General features: G+C 40.1%; 1 pseudogene; it reads left to right on the top strand.

Moving 5' to 3' along the window:
* The window catches only part of LOC130102014 (cilia- and flagella- associated protein 210-like), a 44,144-nt pseudogene extending 30,684 nt beyond the window's left edge, over nucleotides 1-13,460 (top strand).
* The last annotated feature ends 967 nt before the right edge of the window (nucleotides 13,461-14,427 follow it).

A 14,427-nucleotide genomic window follows, 5' to 3' on the forward strand; every position in this document is an offset into this window, starting at 1 on the left:
ACGAGCAGACGGACACCACCCTTAACAAAGGAGAGACGCACACAGATCAGCTCGTATCAAAAGTAGGGGTATGTTTATTTAACAGAATGGTTATCAAATAATAGGTAGGTTAACAAAAAAAAATACAAAGGCGGAACGCTTTCTACTGCCGGGTGGACGGCTGGACGGTAGTCACTCAAAAGACAGAAAGCACGGCTGTGCATCGACTCTGTTCTCAGGCTCTGTGTGCGCGCTCAGGTGTGGTCCCAGGAGCCTTTTATAGCGCAAGTAGGCTTCGCTCAGGTGTGGCTCATCTGTAATTGGGGAAGAGACATTGCGCTCAAACACATGTATAGGAACAAACACCAGAGCTGTGGGACGTAATACCCCAACCCCGAAATGGTGACCTGTCGCCATACCTGGAACATGAGAACACTCATTTTTACTCACGAATTCTGTGTTTCAGCTCAATGTTTGAGCCAACCCAGACAATAGAGTTCCAGCTACAAATAATCACTACCTCGTTCAAGGCGTATCTGCATGCGAAAAGAAGTTAGAATTACACAGGAATGTATTATTTTGGCGTATATTGGTTAAGTCACAGGCAAATCGCAACTATGCGCGACGCAATACCTAGTATTGCTACAGACTTACATTAGGTTAGCAAGCCCAATAAATTAAAATAAATCCCAAAACAATCTATATATATATATATACATATAGTTTTGTTTTATTATTATTAACTATAACCTAAATGTATAGACCATATTCAGTAAATAAGGACACATGCAAGTTCATTTTCACAATAAACAAAACGTTTTTGTTATTTTCCAAGTAATTTTTTTTTTAACCTACGATTTGAATTGTACATGCGACTGAGGAATGTGAGTGGGTCATGGTCAGTATAGACCTTAACTGGATGTACCGTAGAACCTAAATACACTTTCGAAGTGTTGAATAGCCAGGACTAAAGCCTAAGTCTCTTGCTTGATAGTGGAGTACTTTCGCTTGGCAGAATTACATTTCTTAGAGAAGAAACTCACGGGATGGTTTACGTTGTCTACGCCTGATTGCAAAAGTACGGCACCGGCGCCTACGCTGCTGGCGTCCACAGCAAGCTGAAGGCGATCGAAGAAGAGGAGAAGAAACGTCTCGACATAGAAGAAGAGAAATACCAGGCCCAGATACGAAAGGAGGCCATTGAGAAAGCAGAAACCAAGCAGTATACCAGACCGACAGAGTGAAAGGCCTCCATGTTCGTGTCTTACGTTATTAGACCACAAATCGTCGTGCGAAAAAAGAACTGAAAGACTTTGTGGCAAAGAACACCGCTCTCATTGTTGAGGAGGAAACCCAGTTCCAGAAATACGCCAATCAAGTCATCGAAACAGCCGAGAAGGCAGGGAGAAACATCTACCCACTCCTAAAGAACAAGCGGTCAGTCCGTAGATACGGCAAGAGCGTGCAAGCGTTTTTTTAATTAATATCCAGTTCTCCTGTTGCTCAGTTTACTATTTGACACAAGGTAAGGCTATTTCGATTCTTTGCATTGAGTGAAATTAAAGTTAAAGACATCAAAATAAAAATTGAATTCACTTGAACAATATTTTGATGAGAACAAAAAGTGCCACATCAACTGTAGTTTCGTAGGTATAACCGGACAAAATATGAACAATAGCTAGGAAAAAAAACAAGTGGCGATGAAAAACAAATTAATTTATTTTTTAACAAGCATGTAAACAGAACACCTTATCTCAAAGTTGAGAGAACTCAGCTTGGCGGAAAGATCTCTTTTTTCTCCACGAAGGCCCGACCAGCTACAAAGTAGGCAACCTTTCCTGCTTTCCGTGCCTCGTCGACTAACGGCCACAACTTCATTCTACCATCTCTGTCGGCCTTGCAAAGATCCTCTCTAAAACGCAGACCATTTTCCCGTAGATAAGCGGAGTTTTTGGCTGCCGCCCGTACTGCTGCTCTGTGTATACGCGAAGAGAACTGGATGATTACACCGCGGGCAGAATTTTCTTCACACCAACACGATGCACTGTGTCGATCACATCCGGAAGATGGTCAGCGTGCTCTGGCAGTAATTTCTGACAAATGCCAACCACTTCTCTCCTTACATTTTTTTCATCGATATTATCTGACAGGCAGTGTAATTTCAAATTCCAACGTCTGGAATACCGCTCCAATTCAGTGATGCGTGACTCCAATGCGCCGATCCGATTGTTCTCTTTCAACAGTGATCACTCGACTTGGGAAACTTTGGTCTTCACCTCATTCACGTCATCACACACGGCGTTAAGCTTTTCTCTCAATCCGGCAATATGAGAGGTGTTGACCGCAACCATCGACTCCAGCTTATCAGGAATGGCTTTTATAATAACTTGGAAATTTGTTGTCTAATGCATACAGTTGTGAGTTGGGAGATGGAGAAACACGAAGCAGACCTAGTTTTGTCCAAATCTGATTGGCAGCGCATGCAGGACAAGTCAAGTCAAGTCACATTTATTTGTATAGCGCTTTTCACAATACAGATTGCATCAAAGCAGCTTCACAGTGATAACATGAAAGTAGTACAACACAGTTCAATAATATTGTTGAATATTAAATATCCCCAACTAAGCAAGCCAAAAGCAAGGCGACAGTGGCAAGGAACCAAAACTCCATCAGATTGGATGGAGAAAAAAACCTTGGGAGAACCCAGGCTAGTCAGGGGCCAGTTCTCCTCTGGCTAACAATCATAGGGTTTCAAAGAAGCTTTACAGTAAGTGCATATCAGAAAGTACCTGGAAAAAATACATTTAGTTAATCATGTAATATTAAGGGGATAACATATCGCCGGCGTTGAGTCGTCTCTTCGCAGGCGTTGAGTCGTCTCTTCACAGGCGTTGGTCTTCTCATCACAGGCGTTGGGGCATCCGAAATCCCCGTGAGAGGCAGGATACAAAACTGGAGCCTACGAACGCCATTTTTCTCGGGACAAGCGTCCCGAGATAACAGCAGAAAGGCAGATGGGAAATAATTAGCATAGCTGATGTTCATAATGATTTCCATTACACGGGAGTAGGTGTTAGAAAACCATAATCTCACAACTCTCGCAACCCAAACTCTCCGCAACCCAACCGCAACCATGGACAGTGTGAACGGAGTGAATCGTCACAGCAGAAGTGTCATAGCAGCGGCTGAACAGCGGGAGGCGCTGCACATGCGCTCTAAAGAGCTCGTCAAACCCAACACCATAGCTGTGAGTGACAGCATCACACTGGAGTTACTGCATTTGTAGCTCTCTTATTGTGCGGGGCTCCGTACTTCTTATGCCGGGCGTACACCAAAGGATTTTCACAGTCCCAGACTAAAGACCGGCAGTCTTTAGGAATCTTACTGGAGTCTCGGCGCGCTCCCGTCGTCTCGATCGTTAATTGTGAGGTGATAATCTGCAGTCGGCGACCCGATTTATGCCAGTCTTTCTCTAGTCTTTCATATCAAACATGTTTGATATTATCGCAAGTCCTAGCGTAGTCGAAAGCTGTGTCCCAATGTGAAGGCTGCGTCCTCCGAAGGCCGCATTTGAAGGCCGATTGCGTCACAGCGGCGCGACGAAGGCTGTCCCAATTCAAAGGCTGCATCTTCGAAGGACGCATTTGAAGGCCGATTGCGTCACCGCGGCGCGATGAAGGCTGTCCCAATTCAATTCCGCATCCTTTGAAGGCCGTATTCGAAGGCCGGTTGCGTCATCGCGGCGCGACGAAGGCTACCCTGATTCAAAAGCGACGCCAAATGCAGCCTTTGTTTCCCCGTGAAAGGAAGGATACATAAATGGACACTTAGCGGCCTATCCTACCCTGATCCTACCCCATAATTCATTGCGCGCCGGTGACGACAGCATTTTTGGTGCGGCATTTGGTGTGTAGCCTACAGTTCAAATTCAAATGTTGGTGTTCAACTATGCCTTTTAAAACCGTTCATTTTTCGTTTTTCAATTACGGATTAAAAAATGAAAAACTAATGGATGCAAATTTACACAGACTATTAAACTAAAAATAGTTTAGTGATAGTTTTTTTAGATTAAAGTCTTTGATTTTACTAGTATTTTGATTGACTATCAAACCTTTCTACAAATACATTATTTGAAATATTTAATAATATAAGGTAGCCTACTTTGGCGTCCATTTGTTTTTCTTTTTTTTAACCCGTAATTGAAAAACTAAAAATGAAAGGTTGTTGTATTTTTAAAAGCCAAAGTTGAACACCAAAATTTGAACTGTAGGCTACACAAATGCTGAAAAAAAAAAAAAAAAAAAAAAAAAAAGACTTTTTGCCCCTTTATTAAACATATAAAATATTCACAAATTACTATGGGACAAATGTCGATTTTACTGGTTTTCTAAGGCCAGATTAGAACCTGGAAATTATATTTTTCCCGCAATGCTGAATGAGAAGAGCCATGTCTCTGGAACCATGATTTATAGGCTAATGATAATAAATGTGTCTGAATAAATAACGAGGCATTTTAATTGTTCGTTTAAAAGTGAACATTTCAAGCTTTAGGCTAGGTATATTTTGTTTCAGTTCATTTATGAGACGCGCTCCAGTTCACGGAGATCATGAAAGCGCGACTGATTGTTTTATTTTATTTTACAAAAGCACAACGTTTTCTTGTTATGTGAGTTTGGACAAATAAAAGTAGTTACGAATGATGTATTATTCTTTTCTGTATGACCAGAAATTATAGAGTATTTTTTAAGTTGTTTCCACTGTTGATGGGAAAATGCAAGTGTTCGCGGCCGCGCCTCCATGCCATGCAGTGCGCGCTCACACTCCCACACACATTTGCGTCAAAATCTTGTTTATTTGTGATAATCTTAGCCCTGTATTATGACTGACATTTGACGAATTTCTTTGTTCCTTTTTTGGATAAAAGCGCCTTCTAAATATGTAGCCTAAATGTAGGCTAATAATAATAATATTATTATCATTTGCGTTGAGTTCACTGAAGACAGTATAAAATAATTTATGAATGTTTTATTTTTATATAACCTAACCTTGTGTTTGTGTTATATTTCTTTTTTATATGTGAAGTCTTTTTTTGCTTATTCTATTATATTGAGCTTTTTCCTCCTAAAAAAATGACTTTAAAGACAAGTGGCCTAAATGTCGTTTAGAAAATTCATGTAGCCTATTTAACATCCTCAGTAAAATATAAAACATAAAAATGACAATAGCCAATTCTGGCTCCATAGCTGTTTACTCAATTATAACAAATTAATCATCAGGATGGCAGCTCCGTCTCGCACTGTTGCTTGGCGCCATGGAGCGGTAATTGGGAACACCTGGATGTGCAATTAGGAAATCCTATGAAGGCTACAAGGTGCGTCCTTTGAAGGACGAATAGGCTGCATCCTTCGAAGTCCGCGGCCTTCGGAGGATGCAGCCTTCACATTGGGACACAGCTATTGTGACGTAAAACAATCAACAACCAATAAAATCGTTCTCAGAAAACCGGAAACAGGAAGCCATCAGTCACAACAAAGAAACACTTATATTCATAATTTCACCACAGCATTTAAAATTATACCCTTTCAAGACATTTAGTTCAAACGATTGTTCTCATCATATAATGATATAGATTCATAACCCCCGGTCATGTGAAAAAGTTAGGTCATCCCATTAAATAGTCAACTCTTTATTAACTCTTTCCCCGCCAGCATTTTAAAAAAAAGTTGCCAGCCACCGCCAGGGTTTTTGACGATTTTCGCTAAACTTTAATGGCCCGCAGAATATTTTCTTCTATGAATATTGTCAGGGTCTTGCTCTGGCAGCTTTGTCTGTGTTGTCTTTGTTTCATGTCTCTATGTTTGTGTTGTGCTTTAACATATGGTTTTGTTTGTGTTGGCCATGTGCTCCTCTGTTCCTGCCTCCTTGTTTCCCTGTACCACACCCTCTTGTCTAGTTGAGTCCTCGTTTGTCTGAGTGTTGTCACCTGTTCCTCATGTTCTCTGCTCCCTTGTTTGAGTCCTCGTTTACCTGAGTGTGGTCACCTGTTCCTTGTCTGAGTGTGCTCACCTGTTCCTCTTGTTCTTAGCTCCCTTTATATGTGTTCTCTTGCCCTCATGTGTTGCCAGTTCGTTAGATGTTGTTCTTCTGTATAGACGTTGTGCTACATTGTTTGTTTGATAGTCTAGTAATTTCTAGTCAGAGCTAACTTAAATCTCCTCGTCTAGTCTCGTCGTTTCTTGTGCTTGCTGTGTCTTTTGTCTTCCCTAGTTTGTCCTCCAAGCTGAGCTTCCCTGGCCGCTTATACCATCAGCCAAGCAGCAAGACAGTGGGTGTTTCTCAAAACCAAGAATGCAAAGAACGGACTTGTGTTCTTGGGGAGAACGCTCTTGCTAGTTGTTCTTGGAAGAATGAACTCACAAGGTGACGAGCACACAGAACGCTGCTGACAGTTTGAGCCGATGTGTTCTTGCTGGTATTGCGCAATAATTCCCCCGCACAGACACCGTCTGCAGTACCCAAACATAACGAGAATTGTTGACGATAACAGCCAGGCTGCAATGGTCTCTTGACTGTGGGGAAAAACGAGTCTGTGAGCAAACTGGCCGGTTGGCTCGATAGCTAACGTTACACCCGCAGGCGCTTATGGAGATTCTCACTTCCGAAAACGTTTGAGCACATTTTCGATTAGCCATACATTTTCGTAAAATGCCAATATTTGAAATCTACACAGTTGATTTCTCGCATCAAATGTTCTCAGAAGTGAATTTAGTGATGAAATAGTGTACGTAATTGTAGAAAAACGAAATTCTGTATTGACCTGCCTCTCCTTCCTCGAATGCCGAATTGAATGCTGGGATATTTCTGCCGTCAAGTTCACACAAGTTACCAGCCGATGCATCCTCGGTAAAATGGGCGTGTCAAGAACACATCCGGGATTTTTAACTGTTCTTGCCAAAATGCAAACTTGTGTATTGGGACAGTACTTGGGCCACAAAAGATGACGTTTCACAAGAACACAAGGACACAAGTACAGACAAGAACACAGATTGAGAAAGGCCCAGTCTCTTGCTGGCCTTCTGTGTCTACCCTCCCTAGTGATGGCAAAATGAGGCTTCCTGAACCACTGAGACCTCGCAGCCCATTGCTTCACCCAAAGGTTCATTACTCGAAGCTTCATTCAGCATTGCTCACTAGTGACACCTAGCTACTGTGCAAAGAAATAGCAGGCAAATTAATTCATTCTGAACCAATGACCCGCCCCCCTCCCGCTCTGTTTTATTTATTTATCTTCTTCTCACTGTTAATTTCTCTGTAACCTTTCATTTGCAATAATAAAGAGATCTGTGCAGACATTTGTCCATTGCCTGGGTATGAAATAAAACGTGTATCTTTCTCTGTCTGCATTTACTTGTACAGAGACAACTGCCACACACACAGTTAATTAATTTATTCAAAAAAAAAATTTGGATAGTGACAGTATGAACAACAAAAGGGACTGTGTTGAGTGCAGTGCTTATGGTGGAGGGACTCGAGGGAGTGTAATAAAGTAAACTGCTGTAAACACCACAGTTTGGGGTGGATGAAGGAAGGATTGCAATAGATTTTTATTGAGAAAATGAATTTTTTTGAAGTGTGTTGGGGTTTAGACAATTCCTCTTCTTGGACAAAACCTGTCCAGCCTTGGAAAAATATCCTTTCACAAGGACCAGAGGATGCAGGGGAACATAAAATGTCAGTGCCAGCGGGTATAAATGAAGATACTGATGCTTCTGTTGAGCCCAGACAGGGGAGGATCTCCTCTTTCTTGCTGGCTCCATTACCAGGATAAAGGAAGATGTCATAAAAAGCTAACAAATCCAAAAGGGCAATCCAAATGAAAAAGCAGTCCAGATCCAAAAATCTAAGCTACCAAAAATACAAAGCAATCCAAATAATCTTATCTAATTAATATAACAAGACTATAATATAGCTACTATAATTAATAATAACAATTATTATTAATAATAACTATTCTAACCTGATATAATGTAATAATATACAGCCCTAACACATATATGACACAATAACGACAATGAGAGATCTCTGACTCTCTGACACTACAACTGCTTCTAGCTTCTACTACTCCTGACAACACCCACAAGGTGGCGCGAGTTTCGAACCCCTTTATCCGGAAGCGACACTCAGACCGAACCGATGACGTATCCACACAAACCGAGGCCTCGTTTGTCATCAGTCACGTGATTTTCACGTTAACAACACAAGCCTCGAATCGCGGCTTCATCTGGCACGCCCATTTTTTCTCGACACAAGCTCCGATGCCTCGGTTCAAATGTCACATCACTAACCCTCCCTCCTACTATCATCCTGGGTTGGATTCAGCGCTCTCTCAGCCTGCCTGTCTTTGTGCCTCATCTCTGCCTACTGTTTGGACTATTCACCTCCTCACCCACCACCATCTCTCGTCTTGTCTACTGTCTTTCAATAAAACCTGTTAACACATTTCTGCATTTGAGTCCTCCATCATAGACTCGTGACAAATATATGAAGATGCTATATATCAAAATAAAGATCTGAGCCTCTGCTTTTAAACAAAAAAACGATTTTATTTTATCTTCATTTGTTCTTTTTTTATTGCCACTTGAACAGAGGTAGGTTTTGTCAAAAACACAACATTTTTGACAAAAAGCTGAGAAAAAGGCATTTTTATCAAACAAGTGCATTTTCAAGCAGAATACATTCAGATGTCGTTTCCTTCATATATAAAACCTTTCAAAATAAATTAAATTTATAAATAAATGTAAAATATATCAAATTTAGGCAGTGTAATTTGCTTTTGAGTGGTACACGGAGTAACATTTCCCAGGATGTAAGGGGACACCACAACTTTTGCAGTAGAACGAGGTCTCCTTCCGCAACCCCTTACGTACACAAACTCTGCATCCTCTGGTTGGGTGTTGCTTTTTGGGAGTGGGCAGGATTGGAACAAGTTCATGAACAGCAAAACTGACATTCAGCCGGTTGGTTGGGTCAGTGTTGTATGGTGCTCTTGGAGTGTTTTCAGTTGGGGGCTCAACACTTTCCTCCCCACCACCAGCATACTGTTGGCTGGTCCATGATTTTATAACACTCTGGATGAATGAGAGAAGAGTGTTACAATTACCCTGTGGGTTTTTCGCTTTGTAAATGACAAAAGCGTTGAACAAACTGATCTGAAACAGATACATGACAAATTTCTTCGTCCACTTGTGTGACTTCCTGATAAAAGGGTAGTACACAATGTTTTGGTCTAGTTTGTCAACGCCATTCATTTCATGATTGTATTCCCACAATGCATGCTGGTTTTTGCTTTGCAACTTTTTCTTGGTGACCTCTCTGCCATACCTCAACACGTTCCATGTTGTTCTGATGGAATGTTGTGACCATTTTCACTGTTTGTTTGTCTCTCCATGCCAAGACCATCACATTTTCTTTGTGACGCATGATTGTTTCCCCAATCCTAAGGTCAGCATTTCTGACATCTCGAATGACCGGCGGTTCACCTCTGTTTTTCCTAATTGTACCACATACATGGGTTTTCATATCAAGTAGGCGCTTACACAGTCGTACAGAGTTGTATAAGTTGTCCATAAACAATCTGTAGCCGTGACCTACTAGGCGATCAAGAAGAGAGACAACCGTGTCTCCCAGGGCAGCGCTTTCCCCACAATAGGGCTTCATGTTAAAACAGTACCCTGTATCAGAATCGCACAAGATGTAGGATTTTACTCCATATTTGATGGGTTTATGGGGATTGTACACCCTGAAAGCTAGGCGCCCACGCCACAGAAACATCCCCTCATCAATGCAAATGTTTGACTTGGGCTGATACATTTCGCGGAATTTGGACACAAGGTGATCCAAGACAGGGCGGATTTTGTACAGCCTGTCAGTACAATTGTCTGGCCTTGTTGTATTATCATTGAAGTGAAGAAATCTCCATATGATTTCAAACCTGTTGCGAGGCATGACCTTGTTGAAGTAGGGGGTAGCTAACATGTCATCTGTACACCAATACATATCAAGTTCAGGCTTATGAATGATACCAGTGAGAAAAAGGAGCCCCATGAAAGTTTTCATTTCTGAAACTGTGACAGGCATGATATCTAGCATGTTGTGAAGTGTCATCCATAGCCTGAATACACTGATCTGCATACAGGTTGGTCTGATCAACAATGTTCTGAATCAGTACATTAGAAATGAACAACTCAGTAAAGTCTACAGGTTGTTCTGACTCAAGAGCAGCAGCATCACCGATAGGCCCAGGATTCTCAGTGAAGGGAATGTTTTTTGGCTGCCAGTTAATTTCATGCCACTCAGGATCATCAGGTTCATCATCTTCAGCTGGATCAGGATGGTTCACAGTGGCCCTTGTTTGGTCACCAGCAGCACCGTGTTGATGTACTTGACGCATCCGGCCTCTGCCTCGCTGTGTTCTACCTGTAAATAATTATATGAGTAATTGGAATTACTTTCAATAAACAGACCTAGATACACACACACATATATAAATACATATTACAATGTGTTAAATGTGCACAAAGAGAGATACAATTTGGCCATTATACGCTCATATTTACAGACACAGCCACACATAAATGCATGCACACTCACACACAAATATTATAGTGTTTATATATATATATATATTTTATCCCATAAAGATATAACACTTTCTCAGATATTTTCTTATCTTGTCTTACCTCTATGCGTTCTGGCACCTTGGAACGACGAATTAGATCTTGACCTTGAATGCGTCCACTCACTGTCCGAAGTGTCACAGTCTGTAATGTCACAGTCTGAATTGTCACTGTCCAATCTTCGACACACAGGTGAACTTTGTCTTCGTCCAGATCGACGGGTGAACGATCTATCTGCGGCACGTCCATGGCTAGAACTTTCTGTGACAACATGTGCATCTCTCTCACTGACTACTTCGTCCCGATCAGATTCAGAATGATCAAATAAAGAGTGATCGGACTCCGAGTCCATCAACACCTCCAGCACTTGATCAGCCGTATACCTCTGCATTTGTCTGTCTGATATTTTGAGCTACATTCTCACTACTCCACTTCTTCACGTTAGAGACGATCGCAGTCTGTTGCTTTGATCTTTGAGTTGTGTACTCTTTCAAAACATGCGCGTGGGTCTTCCTTACCGTATATACCACCTAAAACACGGATACCCGGAAAATTCCGTGTTTGGCGGGGAAGCGTTTTTTTATAAAACCCGGAAAATTCCGTGTTTGGCGGGGAAAGAGTTAAGAAATGTTCACATAATGTCAAATTTGATTTTTTTTTCATTCCTGGAAAAGAAAGTGATTTATTGTAATTAAACAATATAAATTAACATATTTTTACTCATCAAACAAAAAATATGCATAAAAATGCCTATTTTAATGGAGGAAAAAATTAGGACCCCTAATAACTAGTGATACCCCCCTTTGTTGAAATTAATTCAGTGAGGTAAAATGGTGGAATGGCTGATGTCAAAGTCCTTTGATATCTTTTTAAATCCTTTTCCACACTCATAAGCAGTGTGGGGGAAATATATGGGGGGTGTCCTAATTTATTCCTCCTCAAAAATTGCATTCTTTTAAAATTACAGTTCACAGAGAGTCTTAAAAAGGGCTTTCTTATTTTTAAATAGTTTATATAAATCACTGGGTCCTTCAGTATTGTTAAAATTGTTATTACATGTCCGTATGTTGAAAAATAGACAGGCTTTCATGGTGTCCTATTTTTTCACATGACTGTGTGGTTGCCTTTATATAATTTAATAATGATAATTTATTATTATTATTATTATTTAATGATAGCTAACTGTAGCTGCTTCTCCTCCATTTTTGTTAAATCACTGCTGAGCATGATGGGAGGAATTTGGTGGGAAAAAAAAGCTAAAATAATCTTGTTGTAGTCTTGTAAATAGTGTCACTACAAGATTCAGTGTATGTAAAATCTTTAGTCTGAGACTAAAAACACTGAACCCAAAATCTTTAGATGTGAGCTGATAATCTTATAAAGTCTTTTCTAAATCTTTTCAAAGTCTTTAGGTGTACAGAAAGCATTAGTCTCACTGACTGAGCAATAATACTTGCTTGAAAACCCCCAAATTTACCCTAAAACTATATATGCGTAAACATCATACTTTTTAATGACCTAATCACTTTTAAGGAAGAAAATAGGCCTTTTTATGAGTCTTTATTAAGAAATAAGAATAATTTATTTAAATTATAAATCATTATTACTATGATTATTAAAGACGTCTGTATATAGAACCTGTCAGACACTTTTATTGTTTTTATATAGCCTTATTTAGACTTCTCGCTGTCTAATTTTTTTTTTGTGTCTGTAAATGGACTGCATTTATATAGCGCTTTCACAGACCCAATGGCCACCAAAGCGCTTTACAATTTGCCTCACATTCACCCATTCACTCACTCATTCATACACCGACGGACGACGGCAGCCATGCAAGGCGCCATCCAGCTCGTCGGGAGCAGCTGGGGTTAGGTGTCTTGCTCATGGACACCTCGACACTTGGTCAGGTGGAACCGAGGATTGAACCACCAACCTTCCGGTTTGTAGACAACCAACATGAACCACTGAGCCACTGCCGCCCCGCCGTCTGTGCCCCTATTATAATACTAAGTTTGTTACAATTTGGTAATGTTAAATTGTAATTTGAATGTCATCTTGATGTGATATTTTAGTTTTTCTTCATTAAAAATAAATAAATAAAAGAATACCTGGGTCTCTGAGGGTTATAATATGAGACTTGATGTTTACAGTAACAAAGTACAACAAACTAATCTGATTTTGTCCTTACAGGGAAAACGATGGAAAAAACTGGAGGCGAAATCCATTCGAGAGGCGATGAAAGAGGAGGAGAAGAAACGTATCTACTTGGAAGAAGCAAGATAACAGGCCCAGAAAAGAAAGGAGGCTATTGAAAAAACTAAAACCCAGCAGTACCACCAGACTGACAGAGTCAAAGGCCTCCATGTGTGTGTCTTACGTTATTAGACCACAAGTCAAGTCAAGTCACCTTTATTTATATTACGCTTTTTACAATACAGATTGTATCAAAGCAGCTTCACAGTGATAACATGAAAATAATAATAAAAAATTGGATCATCGTCCACCTTAAGGCAGATCTATGATATTGTTGAATATTAAATGCAACTGTTTTTCTGTGGTGAAATGTTAGTAGAAACGATCCTCTTGTTGTTCTAGAGCGCTCTGAGGCTGGCGGAGGTCCTGAAGGAAAGAGAGGCTCAGATCGAGCTCAAGCGCATGAGGCAGAACGCCAGCAGAGCCGTGGACAGAGAGATCTTGGCCCGAATGGCTTGCAGAGAAGAGCAGGCGGTCCAGCAGGAGCGACAGAAAGCACTGCAGAGAAAACGAGACCAACTGGCCATTTCTGAGTGCTTGAAACTACAGTAAGGAGAAATTAAAGTGCATTTATGCTTCAGTGCATACACAGCTAACACAAATATGCTCTAATGACTTTTTGATAACGTTCCAATTAAGATATAAATGTTATTTCTGAATGTTCCCTAAACGTTCAAAGTGTCAACAACATTTAAAATGTTTTTATTTTATTTTTTATTCAAACAATGTGGGAATGTTACTTTTGAACAGTGTTGGGGAAAGTTACTTTTAAAAGTAATACATTACAATATTGTGTTACGTTAAAATTAACTAATTGTATTACTTAGTTTAATGGAAAGTAGTGTTATGTTAACCCTCTGGGGATCAGAGTGTTTTTGGGGCCCTTGGGATGTTTTGACATGCACTGACATTTGTGCTTTTTTCAGTTATTTATAAACATGTTAATGGCAAAGGTTTAAATTCACTCTATATAGCACAGACGGGACTACCATGATAAGTGAGCAACATGTATGTACATGTTTGTATTTTTAAGAGAATAATGTTTATGCGTGGTTATTAAAAAAAATAAAAATGAAAGTTGCTGAAATAAGACCACAAAACACATATTGATTATTTCTTCACAAGACTTTTGAAAATTGTATCACAGTCTAGAATATTTGCTCCAAAACTATGTGAGAATCATCCTGACTACTCATTTAGATAAGTCAATAAAGTATTTTACATTTTTAATTACGTGTTTTGTTTGAGAAAGCTTTATGCGAGGAGGCATGATCTCTCATTAATATGTATGGCATTTCACACCTGAGAAAGACAAAGACCCTCCCATAATATGGCCCTATTAGGTGCTATCAGGCCATATCATTACAGGAGCCTTGCACAAAGAATGAGGAGATTTAAAAAAGAATGGCTTTTAGATTGTTTGGATTTATATAAGGAAAATACAGGGTGCATACGTCTGGACACTTCTATCACACACCCTTCACCATATAGACATGTTTTTTTTTTTCAGTTCAAAGTT

The sequence above is a fragment of the Rhinichthys klamathensis genome, unplaced genomic scaffold, assembly GCF_029890125.1.
Source record: "Rhinichthys klamathensis goyatoka isolate OS25496 unplaced genomic scaffold, OSU_Roscu_1.1 h1tg000264l_1, whole genome shotgun sequence".
NCBI lineage: Eukaryota > Metazoa > Chordata > Actinopteri > Cypriniformes > Leuciscidae > Rhinichthys > Rhinichthys klamathensis.